Source organism: Heloderma suspectum, chromosome 6, assembly GCF_057233095.1.
Source record: "Heloderma suspectum isolate Gila_16-S chromosome 6, 16-S_ref, whole genome shotgun sequence".
Classification (NCBI taxonomy): Eukaryota; Metazoa; Chordata; class Lepidosauria; order Squamata; family Helodermatidae; genus Heloderma; species Heloderma suspectum.
In genome coordinates this window covers 28,125,288-28,145,557 of record NC_139463.1, presented here as the reverse complement: position 1 = coordinate 28,145,557, position 20,270 = coordinate 28,125,288, and positions in this window count along the sequence as shown.

The window sequence follows — 20,270 nt, the reverse complement described above, 5'->3', positions numbered from 1 at the left end:
TTGGAAACTAGTGCCTACTGAGAGGACTGTGCTGTGGCCAGGAGGAGACCTGTTTTTGCTGCAGTGCTGCTGCAGACTGACAGCACTGAACATTTGTTTGTTTGTTTGTTTGTTTGTTTGAAAAAAAAAAAAAGCACGTACGGAAATGGTGGCGCCCATGGGCGCCGCCATTTGCGTTCCTTATTTTGGCATGTGTAGTCTACGTAAGAAAGAAAGTAAAATCTGTCACTGCTTCCATTTCTTCCCGTCTTACCTGTCTCCTGAGAAACCTGTATGAGGGTCAAGAAGCAACAAACTGTGGCAGATTCTTAAAAAGGGATGGGAGTACCAGACCGTCTTACCTGTCTCCTGAGAAACCTGTATGAGGGTCAAGAAGCAACAGTAAGAACCAGACATGGAACAACCGATTGGTTCAAAATTGGGAAAGGAGTACAACAAGGTAGATCGAAAGCAACAGAACTAAGATACTAATTTCCTTGGGGTGGGGGGAATCTTCACGTGCCACCAGAAAAAGCACGATGTAGGCACCAGGAGAGTGTCTCTGGGAAGCTCATTCCACAACCAGTGTGCCACAACAGAAAAGGCCCTCTTAGCTACCCACACTGGCAGGGAGTCCCAGAAAAGTACCACTGAAGATGATCTTAGGGTCTGGGCATGTAGGGAGGAGACAAGGTTATATACCAATTTTATGGCTGTTATCTGGTTCACATCACATGCAGCTTTGCTCCACAACTTTCATAATAGCCAAGTGGTTTATTCTTATGAACTGAAAAGCAGTTTCTTTGCTTAAGATTCATGGCTGAATCTGCAGACTGAACAAACCCTATCACAGCTTTCCTCCCAAGGAGCAAGTGTAGGGTTGGACGAAAGACCCTTTCCTGATCCCGAAGCTTGCTTCGCAGTGAGGGGGAGGCGGTCTGTTCCTCCCCCTGAAATTCTGGCCGGGGGGGAGGCGCCCCGTCCCTCCCCCCCGAAATTCTGGCCAGGAGGGAGGCGCCCCACCTCTCTGGCCACGAAACCTCCTCTCCTGCCGGGACGCAAATGGCGGTGGCCATAGCCGCCACTGTTTGCGTCCCTGCAGTCAGCCATGATAGGCTATGTAAATGTTTACATAGCCTATCACAGCTGACTTAAAAAAAAAAGTGCTATTTGTGTTCCCCTTAATTTCGCCGTAGTCTACGTAAATGTAGACTGCAAGGAGGTCAAATCTGTCAATCCTAAAGGAAATCAACCCTGGTACTCCCATCCCTTTTTAAGAATCTGCCACAGTTTGTTGTGATCCACACAATCAAAGGCTTTAGCGTAGTCAATGAAGCAGAAATAGATGTTTTTCTGGAATTCTCTTGCTTTCTCCATGATCCAGTGAAAGTTGGCGATTTGATCTCTAGTTCCTCTGCCTCTTCGAAACCCAGCTTGTACTTCTGGTAGTTCTGGTAGTTCTCGGTTCACATACTGCTGAAGCCTAGTTCATAGGATTTTGAGCATAACCTTGCTGGCATGTGAAATGAGCGCAATTGTAGGTAGCATCCTGAAAAATGGCACCACCAGAATGGCACCACCACAGGCCAATTCCAGAACATGCACTAAATCTGCTTCAGTGCACATATGAACTCTTTACACATCATTTTAAGAGGCAAGAGGGTGAGCAGTAAGGTCTTTGGTGAATTTCTAGGTGAGTCAGGCAGAACTGGATGACTAACAATGTCACCTTACTCACCTCAGGGCTTTTTTGTTTAGAAAAAGGGATGAACTGGCAGCAGGGGGTGGAGGGTGGGATATGATAGAACTTTATAAAATTATACATGGTGTGGAAGAAGGGGACAGAGAAAAAAAAATATTCCTCCTCTCATAACACTAGAACTTGAGATCCCTCATTGACACTGATTGGCAGGAGATTCAGAAAAGAAGAAAGTATTTCTTCACACAGAATATTGTTAAGTTATCAGATTTTCTGCCCCAAGATGAGTGATGGCCACTGCCTTAGATGGCATTAAAAGCAGAGATGCTTTCCCCCAGAAAAAAACCCAATGTGAATTTCCTGTCAGATTCATTTTGGACTTCTAAATTACCTAGCCTTCTTCCAAAATGGAACCAAAATGCTTCCAAAATGGCATTAAGCAAAATTTCCAAATGTTATACAGAGAGCCATGAATGCATAGTTTTGCTGCAGCTTTTAGTTCCTATGTCATTTCCAACACTCTATATTATCAATGTGCATGTGTACATTGAAATGCATGTGCACCCCCCCATCTGAACAGAGTGATCATACATATATTCACATCACTAAAAACACATAATGTATGTCTGCATCATTAAACACACACACACACACACACACACACAATTTTGAAATAACCATACATGCACTGCTAAAATTAAATTTAGATCTTTTTCAGGGGGATATTTTATCTAGGGATGGACAAATCTGTCAATTTGGGCTTCTTTCAGTTTCTCAAAATCCCAGTGTTAATTTCTTTCAGTTTTGCACAATCCCAGTGTTAATTTTGGTTCATACTGAGCTTTGAGAATTTTCCAAATCTTAAATTTGGTTTGTCCCAAACTTTTTCTTTTTTTTTAAGTTTGCATGGGAATGAAAATGCATTTTTGTGTGTGTTTCTCCTAATGCATGCATTTATGAATGCAATTGTGCCTATCACACACATTTTTGCAAGCAATTTTCCTAATACAAAAATAATGTCACTAACAATGTTTAAAAAATGTTTAAAATAATGTTTTAAAAATAATGTCACTAATATACACATTGTTGTGCATATTTTTTGATTAGAGAACTCTACTGCAAAATTTGGAGAAGCGTGGATTTTGATGAAAAACTGAATTTCAGTTTATGCATTGATTTGAAATTGTCAGTTAGGTAAGTTCTCATTAAAAAGTGAACCAGACAGATTTCTCCCCCATCCCTAGTTTATCATGGAGTGGGGAAAATGGAGTGGAGAGATGAGAGAGAGAGAGAGAGAGAGAGAGAGAGAGAGAGAAAGAGAGAGAGAGAGAGAGAGAGAGAGAGAGAGAGAAGACATGATTAATGTAATGGAATTCACTGCCCCAAGATATGTTGGTGGACATTGGTTTAGATGGCTTTAGGGTGAAATTCTATGCTCACTTACATGGAATAAGCCCCACTGAACAGAGAGGGTATTCCTTTTGAGTAGGCATGCATATGATTGCATTAGAGAAAAATCATCATGGGGCATAGGTCTGTCAATGGCTCTTAGCCTTCATAGTTAAATGACAGGGTCTCAAATGTAGTACCCATGGGTGCTCATGCACATATGGACACGTCCCTTGGTGCCTGCCATGATCTGTGCCACTCCTGATTTTTATTTTATCTCTTAAGGGTTTTTTAATTATTATTTTTTAACTGGGAGGCTGGCTTACTGCAAAGTGAAATGCTGCCCTCCAGTGCCATCTTTATTTGGATTCAAAAGAGTAGTTTTGTTTTTTGGAGCTCAGATTCCACCTCCATCTTCTACTTAGGTTTTGGGGCAAGATTCTTTTCCTTTAGTCTAACCAGTTTGGCTTCTGAGAAATAAGCAGAACATTCATGCAGAACATGACCGGTCATGCCTGCCATTAGGGATGGTGCGGGCGCCCAATTCAGTCCAGGAATATGGTGGAAATGCCCTTGCCCCAAACCCCGAGTCCTGCTTGACAAGCCCCTGCACCTGCTTGCCCTCTGCCCACACTAGGAGAATGCTCTGCACATACCCTGGCAGCTTCATCGAGCTTCGCGGTCACCATTTTTTGAGAAATAAAATGACGACAGCAAAAAATGACCATATTTGCACACATGAGAAAATGCACATTTTTTGCAAATGCGTATATTTGTAAATGTGTGAAAATGCACATTTAAAAAAATGCAGATTTTTGCATACACACAAATGTGAGCATTTGCAAAAGAGCATTTCACACATGATAATAAGCACACTTGCAGAACTTGCATTTTCACACGTACAAAGACATGCACATTTTTGCGTTTGCCATTTCATTTTTCAAAAAAATGGCAACAACAGAGCTTGAGAAGGCCACTGGGGTGAGTGAAGGCTGCTCACCAAGCGCGGCAGGGGCTTGAGTGCAGTCCAGGGACCAGCAAGCGGGGCAGGGGCTGGGAGGGTGTCCGGAGAACTCGGATGGGGGTGAATTTGCACATCCCTACATGCCATAGCAGCCATTTTATGAAAGGGCAATGCTCCCTCATGGTAACCATTTTGTGAGAGCACCCATTACCATTACACTCTCTCAAAATTACAACATGCCCACCAACCCCAGAAGGTTAGAGACTCCTGACTAAATGGAGTTCAGAAGCAGAGAATGGAAATCAAAGCTTTCTGGGGAACAAATTCAACTCCCAACACTGCTAGTTTCTATCCAAAAAAATCAAAACTGGAGAATATTTGGTGCAATTCTAGTGTTAACTGGAAATGAACTGAATTTCTTAAACAGCAGGGACAAGCAAATCCTTGAGCACATCCACAGATATTGGTAAGACTAAGTTTCTTATTTTTGTTAACTTAGGGTGCAATCCCATGTGGATTGCCAGCAGCCACCAAACTCAGAGGCTGCCACATATCCAATGAAGTAGAAACAATCTTCATCTCTGCTCTCCAGCCACCCTGCACTTCTGCTAGATGGGCAATTTTGCTTGTATAGCAGCAGTGCCTTAGAGGGGGAAGGAAGGAGACTGGGGTGGACATAGGATATACTGTATTGCAGCTGCCCTGGTCTCCTCCTCTCCCTGCCCCCAGGAACACCCCCTTTCTCCATCTCTGCACTCTATTTTCCGAGTGCGGAGAGGTAGCCAGCATGGTTCTCTCCACACTGGCTATGTGTGGAGGGGAGCACAGTTTCTTGTCTCTGAGGTCAGAACCCTATCTCCAACCTCAGAGCCAGGAAACCAAACTATCCTATGCCCCATCCACAGATGCTGTCGGGGTGGGGTGGGGGATAGGATCACTTCCCCTGTCTTTCCCTTCTACATGTCTGTTACGTTCTGGGGACTCCCAACTCAGCACTAATAATTTCTTCTGCAGGTGATAGGGCAGAAATCCTTGTCTTAATTTGGGTGTATCAACCAGCTGCTGTGTATGAGGGTCCATGATCTGGGGGTACTAATCCTACATTGATATTAGAAGAAAAGAGAAGGGTATCTAATGCTATGCATAGAGAAACATAACAACAAGGCAGCAGCACTTTCTGAACTCCCTTCTTCCCATGTTACATCGGCATGATGGAGTAAGAAAGGGGTCATCATCTTACAAATCCAATTGGAAACAGCGAAGGCCTTCAGCCAGTAGACATTCAATCTATTCAGGCCAGGTCCTTGTGAGGGAGGGAAGAAGGCATCACCTGCATGATGATGTTATCCTTCCCTGGAATTTTGTACCCAACTTCCAGGGATGTCCAAAGGTGGGTGCCATCCAACAATTTGGGAATCGTTCCTGTAAAACACTAAGAACATCTAAAGAGCACTGTTTGATCAGACCAAGGTCCATCTAGTACATCATCCTGTTTCCCACAGTAGCCATACAGATACCTTGAGGAAGCCCATAGGGCAGAAAGACAATAGCCCTGTCGTTCCTCAGAAACTGATATTCACTGGTATGCTACTTCTGAATATGGACATTACATATAATTACCCTATTCAATCATCAAAAAACCTGCTGGTTTAAAAGACCAGGCAATAAGGCTGTCTCACTTTGGTCCAAACTCCACAAAGCCAGGAAACTGGAAGCTAAGGCTGATGCCTTATCTAACATGCCCCATGATCAGTCATGATGATGTGCAATGTCACAACTTATCCTCCATGCACCCACACTTTCCCTGGGTCTTTCAGTCCCAAATCCAGATTGGGAGGATGGAGTGCCTCGGACCAGCAAAGATGCTCCATGTTGTCCTGGTCCTTGTCTTTTTCACAGGGTTCTGTTGCTTTCTTTAAACCCCTGACAGCCCTCAATTTTCTGCTTTTTGATTGCTAACTGGAAAGTTTTGGCTCTGAATGACATGAGGGCATGGGCAGGGACAGTTTCTCATTGTTTTAAGCAGCTGATGTTACTCTAGGCCTTATCAGGGTACATGGGAACACTCTGGACTCATAGAGCTGCTAGCTGCAGGAAGTAACAAACATAACCTTTTCTCATACTGCTTCATTGTTCCGTGGTTTGACCACAGCTTAGTCAGCACCATTGCCTGCTTCTCAAACCCCAGGCAGCAAAACTTTCTCCCCTCAAGGAAAGACAGGCCTGCTTATGAAGCAAAGTTTCACCCCCATTCCATGACACAGCTTTCTTCTAAGCCCTCTGTTCCCAGCACTTGAATGAAGAAAGGGACTTTAGTAACACAAACAATTAAGGGGAAGGGGGGGAGCAGAGGAAGAAGGGGAATGGCTGAGAGTAAAGACCAGTAAACAGAAGTAGTGGGATCTGGTCACCCTGAGGGGATTGCTTGTCTGCATACACACGCAGAGAGGACCCAGAAACTCAGTTAGCCGCTGCTGCTTTTTCTCTACATGGCAGTCCCACCCCCACCCTCCAACATTCCAAGTGCTGGCTTATGGAATCTCATTGGGAATCATTATACCAATAAAAATTATTTTTAAAAATAAGTAAAATGAATTTAAAAAAAGAAGTTCCATTCCACCAACTACAATAGAAAGGGAATAGGAAAACATATATGGTTTTCATATATAGCTTCCAACTTTTTTTGCAAATGATGGACACAAATGGTTGCCAACACATGTTTTTAGAGCCAAAACTGTGTGACTGAGTATTTATTTTATTTTTCTGTTACTTCGCTTTCTCCCTCAGTCTTTAACCAATCTTACTGAAATTTTCAGGTTATGTAAAATAGACATTTCTCTCTGGCACATGCAATTTTCACAAAGATTGGTGGAACTCTTTCAATTTTATTAGGCTTAGAATAACCCAACCCTTGATTTTCATTTAACATGGTGGACTTTTTTTTTTTTTTTTTTGACTGGTCACCTTATCTATTGGAGGTACAACTGTGCCTCCAATAATATATTAACCTGTCCTGGCTGGGGATGATGGGGGTTGTATTCTACACATCTGGCAAGCACCAGGTTTAGGAAGGCTACTATATATGAATAGTAATCTCAATTATTTTAGTGCTGTTCTTTATGCAGCCAAAATGGCACGAACAGCAAACAAGAGGAGGTATCAGCAGGGCTCATGGAAACTCCATCTTTGTAGGATAGCAAACAGTCTTTAGAAAAGAAGCCATAAGGGAGAGGGAATCCCAAAACAAGCCAAAGAGGACTGAACATGCTCAGTGGCCACAGAAAGTTGATTGACTGGTGGGGTAGAAAACAGAAAACTGAGGAAAAGTGGGAATGGAATAGTGTATTCTGCAGAAGGGCTGGATGGCTTGCTGGGACCCTGGGCAGAAACACTCTACATTGCAACATTTTGTCCAAGCCCCACTACTTATGGCTAATGACCACTCCTAGACCTACCAGTGAATCTGCCTAATCCCCTTTTAAAGCCATTTAAGCAAATGGCCATCACTACATCCTGTGACAGTGAAATCCATACGTTAATTGCACATTGTGTGAATAAGGATTTCCTCTAGTCTCTCCTGAATTTACCCAATCAGTCTCTTGGGTGACCCCTGAGAGAGAGAGAGAGAGAGAGAGAGAGAGAGAGAGTTTCATTCTCTCCACTGCATTATTATTCAAACCACTACTGACTTCCCTCTCACCCCTTCATTGTATCCCCACCATGCTTTAAACCTTTCTTACGGGGAAGGTGCTCCACCTCAATGATCATTTTGATTGCCCATTTCCTACACCTTTCCCAACTCTACAGTAACACTGAAAGAATTAGACAGGCACAGAAGGTTAGTCAGCAATAATTACTTTGATGCTTCTGTGGGACTTTTGTGTTTTGTTAGATAGTGTATATTTTGGTTCTTTTTTGAGAAGTTAGTTAGCCAACCCCAACACTACCCACCCCACATCTGAGAGTTAGTTAGCCAACCCCAACACTACCCACCCCACATCTGAGAGCCAACCTCTACACTTCCTAAAAATGGACACTTGAGTGCCAAAGAGTTCCCTTCCACATATGGAATAGGGTGTGACTGGTCCATAAAATAGGGCAAAAAATATCTGGAGGGCCATACATTGCCCACCTGATTTGGTCCTGATGTCTTCCTTGCCTACCTGCCCCTTTCCTGGAATGTAAATAAATGAACATCACTTTCTTGAAGGTAGGAAATGTCTTCCCCTTCTTTGCTCCTTCCTTCTCCATTTCTGCCAGGGGGGTGGGGGTGGCATTTACAATATTGGACCAGTTATCTCATTTCCATCCTACAACAGAGCTCTGAGAGGGAACACAAAAGCCTGTAGTTAGCTCTTTCATTCAAATAGGATTTTTTGTACCTTGGGCAGGAAATCTCTCTGACTTACTTACTTGCACAGTTCTCAAAACCCAGTATATGGCACCTTAAAGTAACTTAGTTGAGAAGAAACAAAAGAACACCGCATCTCTGTCCTTTCTGACCAGAGGATTACTGTGCAAACTCAGCCAGAGATTTACTGAGACTCATTCCTGCCTCTCAGGGAGATCATGTATATAAGGAAATATTCCGAGAACTGCAGTAAACAGATCAGAATGTGCTCGGCTCTAGTAACCTGAGCAGAAGTACATTTATATTGGGAAAACAGCAAAGCATCAAATATGATCAAGGACAAACAAGCAAAACAAAACTCTCCCAGGTAAAGCCATGTTATTGAAACAAGGGCAATGTAGTGGATACATTTTTTATATGGCACAGAGGCAGGGGCTATTTCATTTCTGTGTAATAATTTTTGTTAGACCTCCACATATGCATCAGGTGAAGGTTCAGCCCTGTCCTAGCAGTTCATCCTGCTGATGCAGTCTTCATGGCACACCGGTTCTGCTGTAAGGTCTACTGCACAAAAGAATGCTGGGGCCAAGTTACTTGGTTCTCACTGCAATAAGAAGACAGGATACCAATTAGTAAACTGGAAGACACAAAATTGCAATCAAGTGTTCGCAATGGTAGCAGAAATAACGGGACATAACTGCATAGGATAGGGATGGTGCAGGTGCCCGTTTCGGTCTGCAAATCTGTTGGACCACTGGCGCCCGGGCCCCCCGAGGTGTGTCTGCAAAGCTCCCCTGCACTTGCTGGCCCTCCAGGCTGCAGTCGAGCCCCCACTCTGAGCTCGGTAAGCAGCCCTCAACTTACCCGGGCCCGTTCGTCTCTGTCCCAATAGCCATGTTTTTTTAAAAAAAACATTGCAATTGACACTGCTTGCCCATAGACTTATACACAAAAAATGCTTTGTATACACAAAGCCTCTTGTGGGGGAGGGGGTGTCACTGAGTCGGGTTTGGGGGCATGGATGGGGGGGGAGTTCAGCAGGTTCTGGGACTCAGCTGGGCACCTGCACCATCCCTATCCAAGGCTAGCCCAAGACATTTTGCTGCCTGTGATGAAAGACGAGAGGGCTCTCATCACCACCACGAACATTATTCCATGTACAGCAGCTGACAAGACTGCCAGTGGAATATTTCTACAACACTATTGATAGGACAAGGTCCTCCCAGACAACTCAGGTCAGCAGGCTGGCTTAGAGAGTGCAGGCAAGGCTAGCTGGTGCAAACAGTGCTCTCCCCCAAAACATTGCTGCCCTTCAGCATTGGCTACCCAAGGTGATGATCTCACTCTGCCAAATGTTAAGGCCAGACCTGCACCAGAAATCTGCATCCATAAATCAGAAACTTAATGTGGAAGTTTCAATGTAAGTAGATGAATTCATTGTTATCCTATGGCACCAGGCATAAAGGACATATAGGTTTAACTTACTTCCCCCTCCCCCACCCTTGAGCTCAGGATAGTGCACATGGTTTCCCCTCTGTCATCCTTACAACAATCCCATGGTGGGTTAGTCTGAGAGGTTGTGACTGGACAAGGCTATCCAATGAGCTTCATGGCTGCATGGGGATTTGAACTCAGATCTTCCATGTTGTAGTTCACCACTTTTTGTTCCAGCCTATAAACAACAATTATGTATCTCAGTACATAAGTAAAGGAATGGTGGGGTGGGGGGGTCAATCCAGGAATGTATTGCTCCCAGCCCATATATGGTTGAAAGAATCCAATCAGATAGCCAACCCTGGGGTACAACAAGGTGGGACCAGTATCAAAGACGTCTGGGCATCCCATATTTATTACAGGAGGCAGTGGAGGGTAGGGATGGTGCAGGCTCCCAATTGTGTCTGGGACTCTGGCAGACTCCCCCCTGCCCACACCCGAAAGTTGCACTCTCTGAGCCCCGGCCCCATTAGAGTCCCCCCCCCCCGAGCTCACATAGACATACACACTCACCCTACAGCCATTTTGCGAAAGAAAATGGTGATTGCGAATATGTGCATATCTAGTCTTACACAAAATGTCACCATTAATGGCTGATATACATACGGTCAAAAGAAAGTCCGATGCTGTAAAGAACAATATTGTTTAGGAACCTGGAATGTAAGATCAATGAATCAAGGTAAGCTGGAGATGGTCAAACATAGAATGATCTCTATGTACATAAGTACATAGAATGAACATAGAATGATCTCAGTACAAATCCAACCACTGATGCCGAAGAAGCTGAGGTTGATCGGTTCTATGAAGACCTACAACACCTTCTGGAACTAACACCAAAAAAAGATGTCCTCTTCTTCATAGGGGATTGGAATGCTAAAGTAGGAAGTCAAGAAATCATCGGGATTACAGGCAAGCATGGCCTGGGTGTACAAAATGAAGCAAGACAAAGGCTAATAGAGTTTTGCCAAGAGAACACACTGATCATAGCAAACACTCTTTTCCAACAGCACAAGAGACGACTCTACACATGGACATCACCAGATGGTCAATATCGAAATCAGATTGATTATGTCCTTTGCAGCCAAAGATGAAGAAGCTCCATACAGTCAGTAAAAACAAGACCTGGAGCTGACTGTGGCTCAGATCATGAACTTCTTATTGCAAAATTTTGGCTTAAATTGAAGAACGTAGAGAAAACCACTAAACCATTCAGGTATGACCTAAATCATATGCCTTATGAATATACAGTGGAGGTGAGGAATAGATTTAAGGGATTAGACCTGATTGACAGAGTGCCTGAGGAACTATGGACGGAGGTCCGTAACATTGTTCATGAGGCAGCAACCCAATCCATCCCAAAGAAAAAGAAATGCAAGAAAGCAAAGTGGCTGTCTGATGAGGCTTTACAAGTAGCTGAAGAAAGAAGGGAGGAGAAAAGCAAGGGAGAAAGGGGAAGATATATCCAGCTGAATGCAGCATTCCAGAGAATAGCAAGGAGAGACAAGAAGGCCTTCTTAAATGAACAATGCAAAGAAATCGAGGAAAACAATACCATGGGAAAGACTAGAGATCTTTTCAAGAAAATCGGAGACCTCAAGGGAATGTTTTGTGCAAAGACGGGCATGATAAAGGACAAAGAAGGCAGGGACCTAACAGAAGCAGATGAGATTAAGAAGAGGTGGAAAGAATACACAGAAGAACTATACAGGAAAGATCTGAATATCCCTGATAGCCATGATACTGCGGTCACTGAACTTGAGCCGGACATCCTCAAGAGTGAAGTCAAGTGGGCCTTAGGAAGCATTAGTAACAACAAAGCTAGCGGAGATGACAGCATTCCAGCTGAGCTATTTAAAATCCTAAAAGATGATGCTGTTAAAGTGCTGCACTCAATATGCCAACAAATCTGGAACACTCAACAGTGGCCACAAGACTGGAAAAGGTCAGTTTACATTCCGATTCCAAAGAAGGGCAATGCCAAAGAGTATTCAAACTACCGCACAATTGCGCTCATTTCACATGCCAGCAAGGTCATGCTCAAAATCCTACAAGCTAGGCTTCAGCAGTATGTGAACTGAGAACTACTGGAAGTACAAGCAGGGTTTCGAAGAGGCAGAGGAACTAGAGATCAAATTGCCAACTTTTGCTGGATCATGGAGAAAGAAAGAGAATTCCAGAAAAACGTCTATTTCTGCTTCATTGACTATGCTAAAGCCTTTGATTGTGTGGATCACAACAAACTGTGGCAAATTCTTAAAGAGATGGGAGAACCAGACCACCTTACCTGTCTCTTGAGAAACCTGTATGAGGGTCAAGAAGCAACAGTAAGAACCGGACATGGAACAACCGATTGGTTCAAAATTGGGAAAGGAGTACGACAAGGCTGTATATTGTCACCCTGCTTATTTAATTTATATGCAGAGTACATCATGAGAAATGCGGGGTTGGATGAATCACAGGTAGGGATGTACGAAAGTTCCGCCACGGATCTTGGGGAGGCCAAATGCCAGTGCATTCGGCCCCCCGAAATCGGTGGTGGAACAGCCCCCTCCCGCCCCCCCCGGGACGAGACATTCCTTGGGCGGATCTTCCTGGTGGCAGCGGCTCCAGCAGCGGCTCCGGCGGCAGTTCGGCGGTGGTGGCTGTGGTGTCCGGTCTTCCGACTGGCTGCCGCCGCCGCTGCCATTTCCAGGTTTAAAAAAAAAAAAACCTGATAGGCTATGTAAAGATTTACGTAGCCTATCACGGCTAGATTTTAAAAAAACACCATGATAGGCTACGTAAATCTTTACGTAGCCTATTACGGCTGACTTTAAAAAAAAATGCGCATATGCAAATGGCGGCGGCCATGGCCGCCGCCATTTGCGTTCCTTATTTTGGCACATCTTAGTCTACGTAAACATTTACGTAGACTAAGACGGCGAAAATAAGGGGAACGCAAATAGCGTAGAAAATAAGGGGAACGCAAATAGCCATTTGCGTACGCGCGTTTTTGTTTTTTGTTTTAAATCAGCCATGATTTAACATTTTATGTAGCCTATCATGGCTGACTGCAGGGACGCAAATGGCAGCGGCTACGGCTGCCGCCATTTGCGTCCCTGCTACCCAGCGGCCGGATGTCCGGCTGCTGGCGGAGCCGGCCGGTGGCTCCGCAAAATCGCTGCGGAGCGCAGCCTGCCAGCCAGGATTCCGGGCAGGAGGAACTGAGCGCCTCCCCCACCCAGCCAGGATTCTGGGGGGGAGGGACAGAACGCCTCCCCCCCACCATCAACATAATCCGCGGAAAGGTAAGTCACTTTTGTACATCCCTAATCACAGGTCGGAATTAAAATTGCCAGGAGAATTATCAACAACCTCCGATATGCAGACGATACCACCCTAATGGCAGAAAGCGAAGAGGATCTAAAGAGCCCCTTGTTGAGAGTGAAAGTGGAGAGTGCAAAAGCTGGTTTGAAACTCAACATTAAAAAAACGAAGATCATGGCATCTGGCCCCATCACTTCCTGGCATATAGAACGGGAAGAAATGGAAGCACTGACAGATTTTACTTTCTTGGGCTCCAAGATCACCACAGACAGGGACTGTAGCCATGAAATTAAAAGATGCTTGCTCCTTGGGAGGAAAGCTATGGCACACCTAGACAGCATAGTAAGAAGCAGAGACATCACCTTGCTGACAAAGTTTCGTATAATCAAAAATATGATTTTCCCAGTAGTAATGTATGGCTGTGAGAGCTGGACTATAAGGAAGGCTGAGCGCCAAAGAATTGATGCTTTCGAACTGTGGTGCTAGAGAAGACTCTTACGAGTCCCCTGGACTGCAAGGAGGTCAGATCAGTCCATCCTAAAGGAAATCAACCCTGAGTGCTCATTGGAAGGACAGATACTGAAGCTGAAGCTCAAATATTTTGGCCACCTAATGCGAAGAGAAAACTCCCTGGAAAAGACCCTGATGCTGGGAAAGATTGAAGGCAAAAGGAGAAGGGGACAGCAGGGGATGAGATGGCTAGATAGCATCACTGATGCAATGAATATGAACTGGAGCACACTCTGGGAGAGAGCGGAGAACAGGAAGGCCTGGCGTGCTATGCTCCATGGGGTCACGAAGAGTCAGACACGACTTAACGGCTGAACAACAACATACATACAATTACAGGTGTAATTGGACCAAAAAGCCACATAAAACTTCTTGGGCTTCTTGGTAACTTTAATGAGGTCTCTGAATTGGACCTATTGGGGAAGGAGGGAATGCCCAACTGTTCTTTGTTACTCTGAATTGGATTTAAATTCCTCCTTCATTTTCCCTCATGCCTTTCTTTGAAAAAGACCAGGCAGAGGCAGAAACAACTTTGCCAAACCCTCCTAACACAAAGCAGAGATACAATTTCCTTTCCTTCCCCCCCCCTTTTTTTCTTCCCCCCATTTGATGGCTTGTGGTATAATAACAACAATATTCAGTCCTTTGTAGCATAATTACAATGAACTGCTGTGCAATGGCATTTAGTCAATTGCAGCAACCATTTATTGCCTTGTACACAACAAAAAGCCACAAAGATTACCACTCTGAACACACACACACACACACACACACACCCTCACATCTCTTGGCGATTATGCTCTCCCACGGAATGCAAATGCTGCAGAGGTATAATAGCAATTGATCTATACATCACCATATTTATGTAAATTATAGATACTGGCCATCATTAATTCAGCACTGTCAAGTATTGGTTTCTCTGGAATGAGCAGCATGAAACAGATTAACAACATAATGGCACCAGGAGAAGGAGAACATGGGGAAATCATTTTCATCCATATGTGTGTGTGTGTGTGTGTGTGTGTGTAGGTATGGTGTGAGAGCACACACACCTGTGCCCCTGAGCCATGCTTGCTGAGCCCCTGCCCCGGCTTGCCCCCTGCCCTCACTCACTGAGCCACCTGCTCTTACTTGGTTGGTGGTGGTGAGCTCCATGATAGTCATTTTGGGGAGGAAGTGGAGATCATGAAAATGTGCATATTTGCATGTACATGACAAAATGGGGTCATAAATAGCCCATATGTGCAAGATCACAGGTGTTTTCTTGCCTGTAATCTTGTGTATATGGGCAATTCATGCCCCCATTTTGCATATATGAAAATATGCGCATTTTCATGATTGCCATTTTATTTTTTTTAAAAAATAGTGATTGCAGAGCTTGACGAGGCTGCCCAGATGAGGGCAGGCGGATTGGAGAGCCGGAGAGCTCATGTGCACAAGCAGGGGCAGGGTTGGGCAGATGCCCAGAGAATCCAGACAGGGGCTTCCACCCATCCCTGTGTGTGTGTATGCGTGTGTGTGCATGCATGTGCAGCCCTTAGGAAACTCAAAGCATGTTTCAGATCACTCCCTACCTTACTGGTTGCAAAGCTCAACAAGCTGAAATGGACACTGTACAATAACACTCCTGGGGCCAACTGGGGTATGAAGAGTTCAGCCTTGCTCTTCAACCTTCCTTTGCTTGTAGGAGAAGCAGGAGAGAATTGCTTCTGAGCTCTTAAAGAAAAATGGAGCAGCAGCACACGATGTATACATGAATTGCCTGTTACTCACAGAAGACCCGAAGACCCAGTTTTTATTTTGTTTCAGGGATGCAACAGTTGCACTTGTAGCAGCCATATCAGGGGTCAGACTAAGTAGCCTCATGCAGTATCATGCTTCATGTTCTTGCTGAGCTCTTGCTCTCTGAAATATATGTTTGTAAGATGACGAGACACAGGAATTTCTTATCTTGTCAACAAAGGCTAAGGTCAGCATAGAATTGTATATCTTGTTCTCTGCTGTTCTCTTCTGTTCTCTGCTTATCATAGCTACCCTATAACCCATTTCTTGTATTATAAACAATGGTGCTAGGAGAAGAAATGTTGAGGACTGCAACCCTACACGGGAGGGAGAGGAGGAGCTGTTTCCTATGTGTCACAATGTCTATAAAAACAATGTACAGATGTAAATCGGGGCTTCTGGCTCTTTGGAAATAATTCCAGCCTTAAGCCCGCGCATTAAATAAAGAAACTCTTTTTCCTTCACTCCGTGGTCTCTCTGACTTTGAGTTCTGCAACATAAATGGTGCCATGACTCGGATGTGGCAGGCTCTGAGACAGAGAGGTGGCAGTTGCCTGCTCTTAATCACCGCACCGGGAGGGAGAGCTCTGCGCATGCCTCCCTTTCTTGGCGCCACCGACCTTTTTGTCGGGTGAACAGGAGAAAGCCTGCGCCGGGACCGCCCAAACGGCAGTGAGCAGCAAGAGAACCTTGGGAAGCGGAGGAAGGAACTTGAGCCCTGCCTGTATCGCAGCTGCAATTGAGTTGAAACCCACATTGGAAGCCTTCGGGAGAAAGGCAAGTATATGGAATAAAAAGAGGGCCCCGCCTTCGGGAGTAAGGCCACTGGGCAGAAAAAAAGAGGGGCCCGCCTTCGGAAGTAAGGTCAGTGTTAGTATACGTATACAAAAGGTGACCCACCCGATTGGGGGTGGAAGGGGGGACTTGATCACTCCCCCAAACAGGCACTAATACTCAGCAAGCCGCTGAGGAAACTGCTTCGCTCTAGTGGAAAAGTGGGAAAGTGGGTGGCAGGGACATATGAATGAAGTGATGAAATTGATGATTGTGTGAAGTGGCTACTGCGGTTTCTGTTGCATACCTTCAACCGTCCGGGTGCCCAGGCCAGTAGCAAAGTGCGTGGTGTGAAATTCCTTTTGTGTCGGTCAGTGAGACCCCTTACTCGCTGACCAATCCCCTTCCCTCTTTGTGTCCATCTTTATCTTAGGAGGGAGGCTATGGGAGGTGGGGGAAGCAAGACTTGCACCCCCTTGAGATGTATGTTAAAAAAAGAAGGAAAAAGATTTTTTTAAAAAGATTCAGAATAGAGAGAGAAAACAGCAAAAAGCTCAAGGTCGAGCTGAGAGGAAAAAAAGAACAAGATCTGAGGCTGTTAATTAGAAAAATGTTGCAGGACAGTCTGGCTTTTAACAAAGCGTGGGAGCGTGAGAGTGTAAGGCCGAAGAAGTAGCTGTTAGCCTAGCGCACTGAGAGAGGGGGGGCAGGAAAATTGCCCACAACGTTCTGAGTTGTGCAACATCATCACCTCGCCTAATTGAAATAAAATCCCTAAGAAATAGAAACTGAAAATGAAGACCCAGAAGATAAAGGCGCAAAATGGAGAATAAAAGTGAAGAATCAGCCCCCAGGGCACAGGCTAGACCCCTCTTCGAGTGAAAAGTGTGCCATAAGACTGTCCCAAGGCAGAATGAAGCAGAAAGACCACGATGAAGATCTCTGTCAAGGTAGCCGTGTTTAGCTTTGAACTGTCCTAAAATTTCGTAGAGCCTGTAGACCATCAGCTATATGATTTCTGAAGAGAGTAACCGTTAAGCTTTTGCCATGGGATTCCCTGCAATGAAGAAATCTCACTGATTCGAATGTCCAGTGTTAGACTGCCTGAGTGTGTGTGCTGAAGAGACTAGGGATGGCGGAGAATTTCTCCCCGAAACTTCGGGGGGCCGAGCGCCAACGTGTTCGGCCCCCCGAACAAGTTTCGGGGAGAAATCCTCTGCACCCCCCCACCCCCCGCACCCCCCCCGGGACGGGACTTACCTTCGCCGAATGTCCCTCCTGGCGGCGGGTCCGGCCGGTGGTTCGGCAGCTGTTAGTGCGGGGTGGGAGCGGCAGCCAGTCTTTCGACCGGCTGCCACCGCCGCCGCCATTCCAATAAAAGAAAAGAAAAAAAAACACCCCCGTGATAGGCTACGTGACGATTAACGTAGCCTATCATGGCTAGATCTGCAAAGTCAGCCGTGATAGGCTACATTAATCGTCACGTAGCCTATCACGGGTGACTTTAAAAAAAAAATGCATACGCAAATGGCGGCCCCCATAGGGAGCCGCCATTCGCGTTCCTTATTTGGTCGCCGTAGTCTACGTAAATCTTTACGTAGACTACAGCGACCAAATAAGGAACGCGAACGGCAGCTCCCTATGGGGGCCGCCATTTGCGTACGCGCTTTTTTTTTTTTAAGTCACCCGTGATACGCTACGTGACGATTAATGTAGCCTATCACGGCTGACTTTGCAGATCTAGCCGTGATAGGCTATGTAAATCGTTACGTAGCCTATCACGGGGCGGTTTTTTTTTTTTTACTTTTCTGTTGAAGTTCGCGGCCGGGGAGATGGGGCGCTTCTCCCCGGCCTGAATTTCAGCCGTGGGCGAGGCAGGAAGCCGCCCCCCTGGCCTGAATTTCAGCTGGGTGAGGTGGGAAGACACCCCCCGCTCGCATGAACTTCGGGGGGAGAAGCGAAGTGCCTCCCCCCCACCGCGAAAAAAGCTGCGGGACAAGGTAAGTCCCTTTTGTACATCCCTATTTAAATTAAGACTGTTTTCCTGTTTGAGACCCCAGCAAAGAAAGCTGACCCGAGTTATTAGTTGCCTGCGCCAAAGCAAAGATTTAGCTGCCCTGTACCTCATCTTGTCGTGTTTTGAGCTTGGGATTTACAAATACAAACAAACTGAGAAGCTTTCCTTTGAAGTCCTGCAAATCACCCCACCACCTCCCTGAAGAAGTTTAATGGCTGCCTGAAAAATGCAAGTATAAGGCGATGCCCATCACCCCCCAGCATCCTGAGTTTCAGCACTTTGCTTTCGTGTACCAAGTTGAAGGGGAAGAGAAGAAAAGAGGGGTGTGTGTGTGTTATTTTGTAAATCCCTGGCTAGCTGGTCTAGTGATAGATAGCCCCGAGATCTTTCTCCCCCCCCTAATTGCTGGATCTGCTCCATCATGCCTTAAAAGTTTGTTATGTATATTTTATGATTTCTTAAATATCATAAAATATATGTGATATTTGCAGATTAGTGTTAGTTGCAACTCCAAATGATACTGAGTGTGGTTCCCAATGGATGACAAGAGAAAAGACAAAGTCAAGTAGAGAAAGGCAAAGGCAAGTAGAAAAGACAGAAATAGAAAAAGTGGCAGACAGATAGAGAAGGGAGAAAAAGAAGAAGAAAGAAAAGGCAAGAGGCAAAGAGAAAGAACATTTGTAGAGAAGAAGCATGGCCATAGTTGCCCCCAGGGTGAATTAGAAGCAGCTGATTATGCCTAGAGCTTATTACCTGGGGTAAAGTAGCCACAATAATGTAATAGTTCTTTAAGATGAAGAAAATGTAACTAGAAGGAGAAGAGCCTATCCCAAATGTGTGTCATTGGGACTAGTGTAAGGCAGAAAGGTTTAAGTAAGTGAGTTTAACTTGAAAAAGACAAATAAAGAGATAAGGCTGGTGCATAGAGAGGAAAGTTTTATGTAAAAAGTTTTAAACATGATCTGCAATACAGGCAGATCAGCAAGAAAAAGAAAGCAAAAGAAAGAGAGAGAGATTTCTCTTCCCATATTAATAAATGAAAGTGTTATCAAGCACTTTGTTTGGGAAGCGAAATCTGTTTACAGAAAGCTGTGCCTGAGAACCAAACACTTCTAGCCTATGCTGAAAATGCTTGCTAGTGTTGTGCTGCCTCATGGGTAACATGTATGGTATAAAACCCATTTAGCCCAATAGCTCGTGGTTCAGAGAAGCTGTCTGATCCAACCATTAAGTACGCCTGTGTGCTGTAAGTTACCCAATAAAGTCTCCTTGTAAGTAACCCCCCCACTAAAATCCCAAAACACAAGCGGGGCTAGAGCGCCTACCCAGTATCAAATCCTGCTGTTAGAAGCCATGAAGGCAGATATGAAGAAGTCAGTTAATATGACCAAAGTGTCTAAAGTGCTGCAAGGTGCCACCGAGGCCCCAGAGCATACTTGGAGCGTCTTTTAGATGCTTATCGCCAGTATACCCCCCTCGACCCAGAGGCCCAAGAAGACGTGGACGAAAAAATGCAAGAAGACCCAGCAGAAGCAGAGGCACAGTGTGCCCAGTGTGGACAAGATGGACATTGGTGGCATGAATGCCCAGATAAAATGAATCAAATACACAAAGGAGAAAACCAAAGGAGCCAGAACGGGCAAGAGAGGAGACAGCTTGAGAGGGGCCGTGACATTGATTGTGAGGGGCCGTGACATTGACTTCATGATTGACACTGGAGTGGCATCAAGAGCAAGCAAACGTTAGCCTTAAACAAGAAGTCCAAACACTGAGCAAAGTTCTTCACGCCCAGCGTCGCTTTGTCTTAGAAAATAAGCCCCAATTCCCATCACAGAAGTTCATCCTTTCCAACCAGGAAATGAAGTATGAGTTAAAGAGGGAAAAAATGACCCTTTAACTCCCAAATAGAGAAGACTGAAAACTGTCATACTTTCCACCCCTGCAGCTGTGAAAGCAGCTAAAGTTAAACCCTGGATACATTGGACATGAGTCAAGAGAGCGAGAG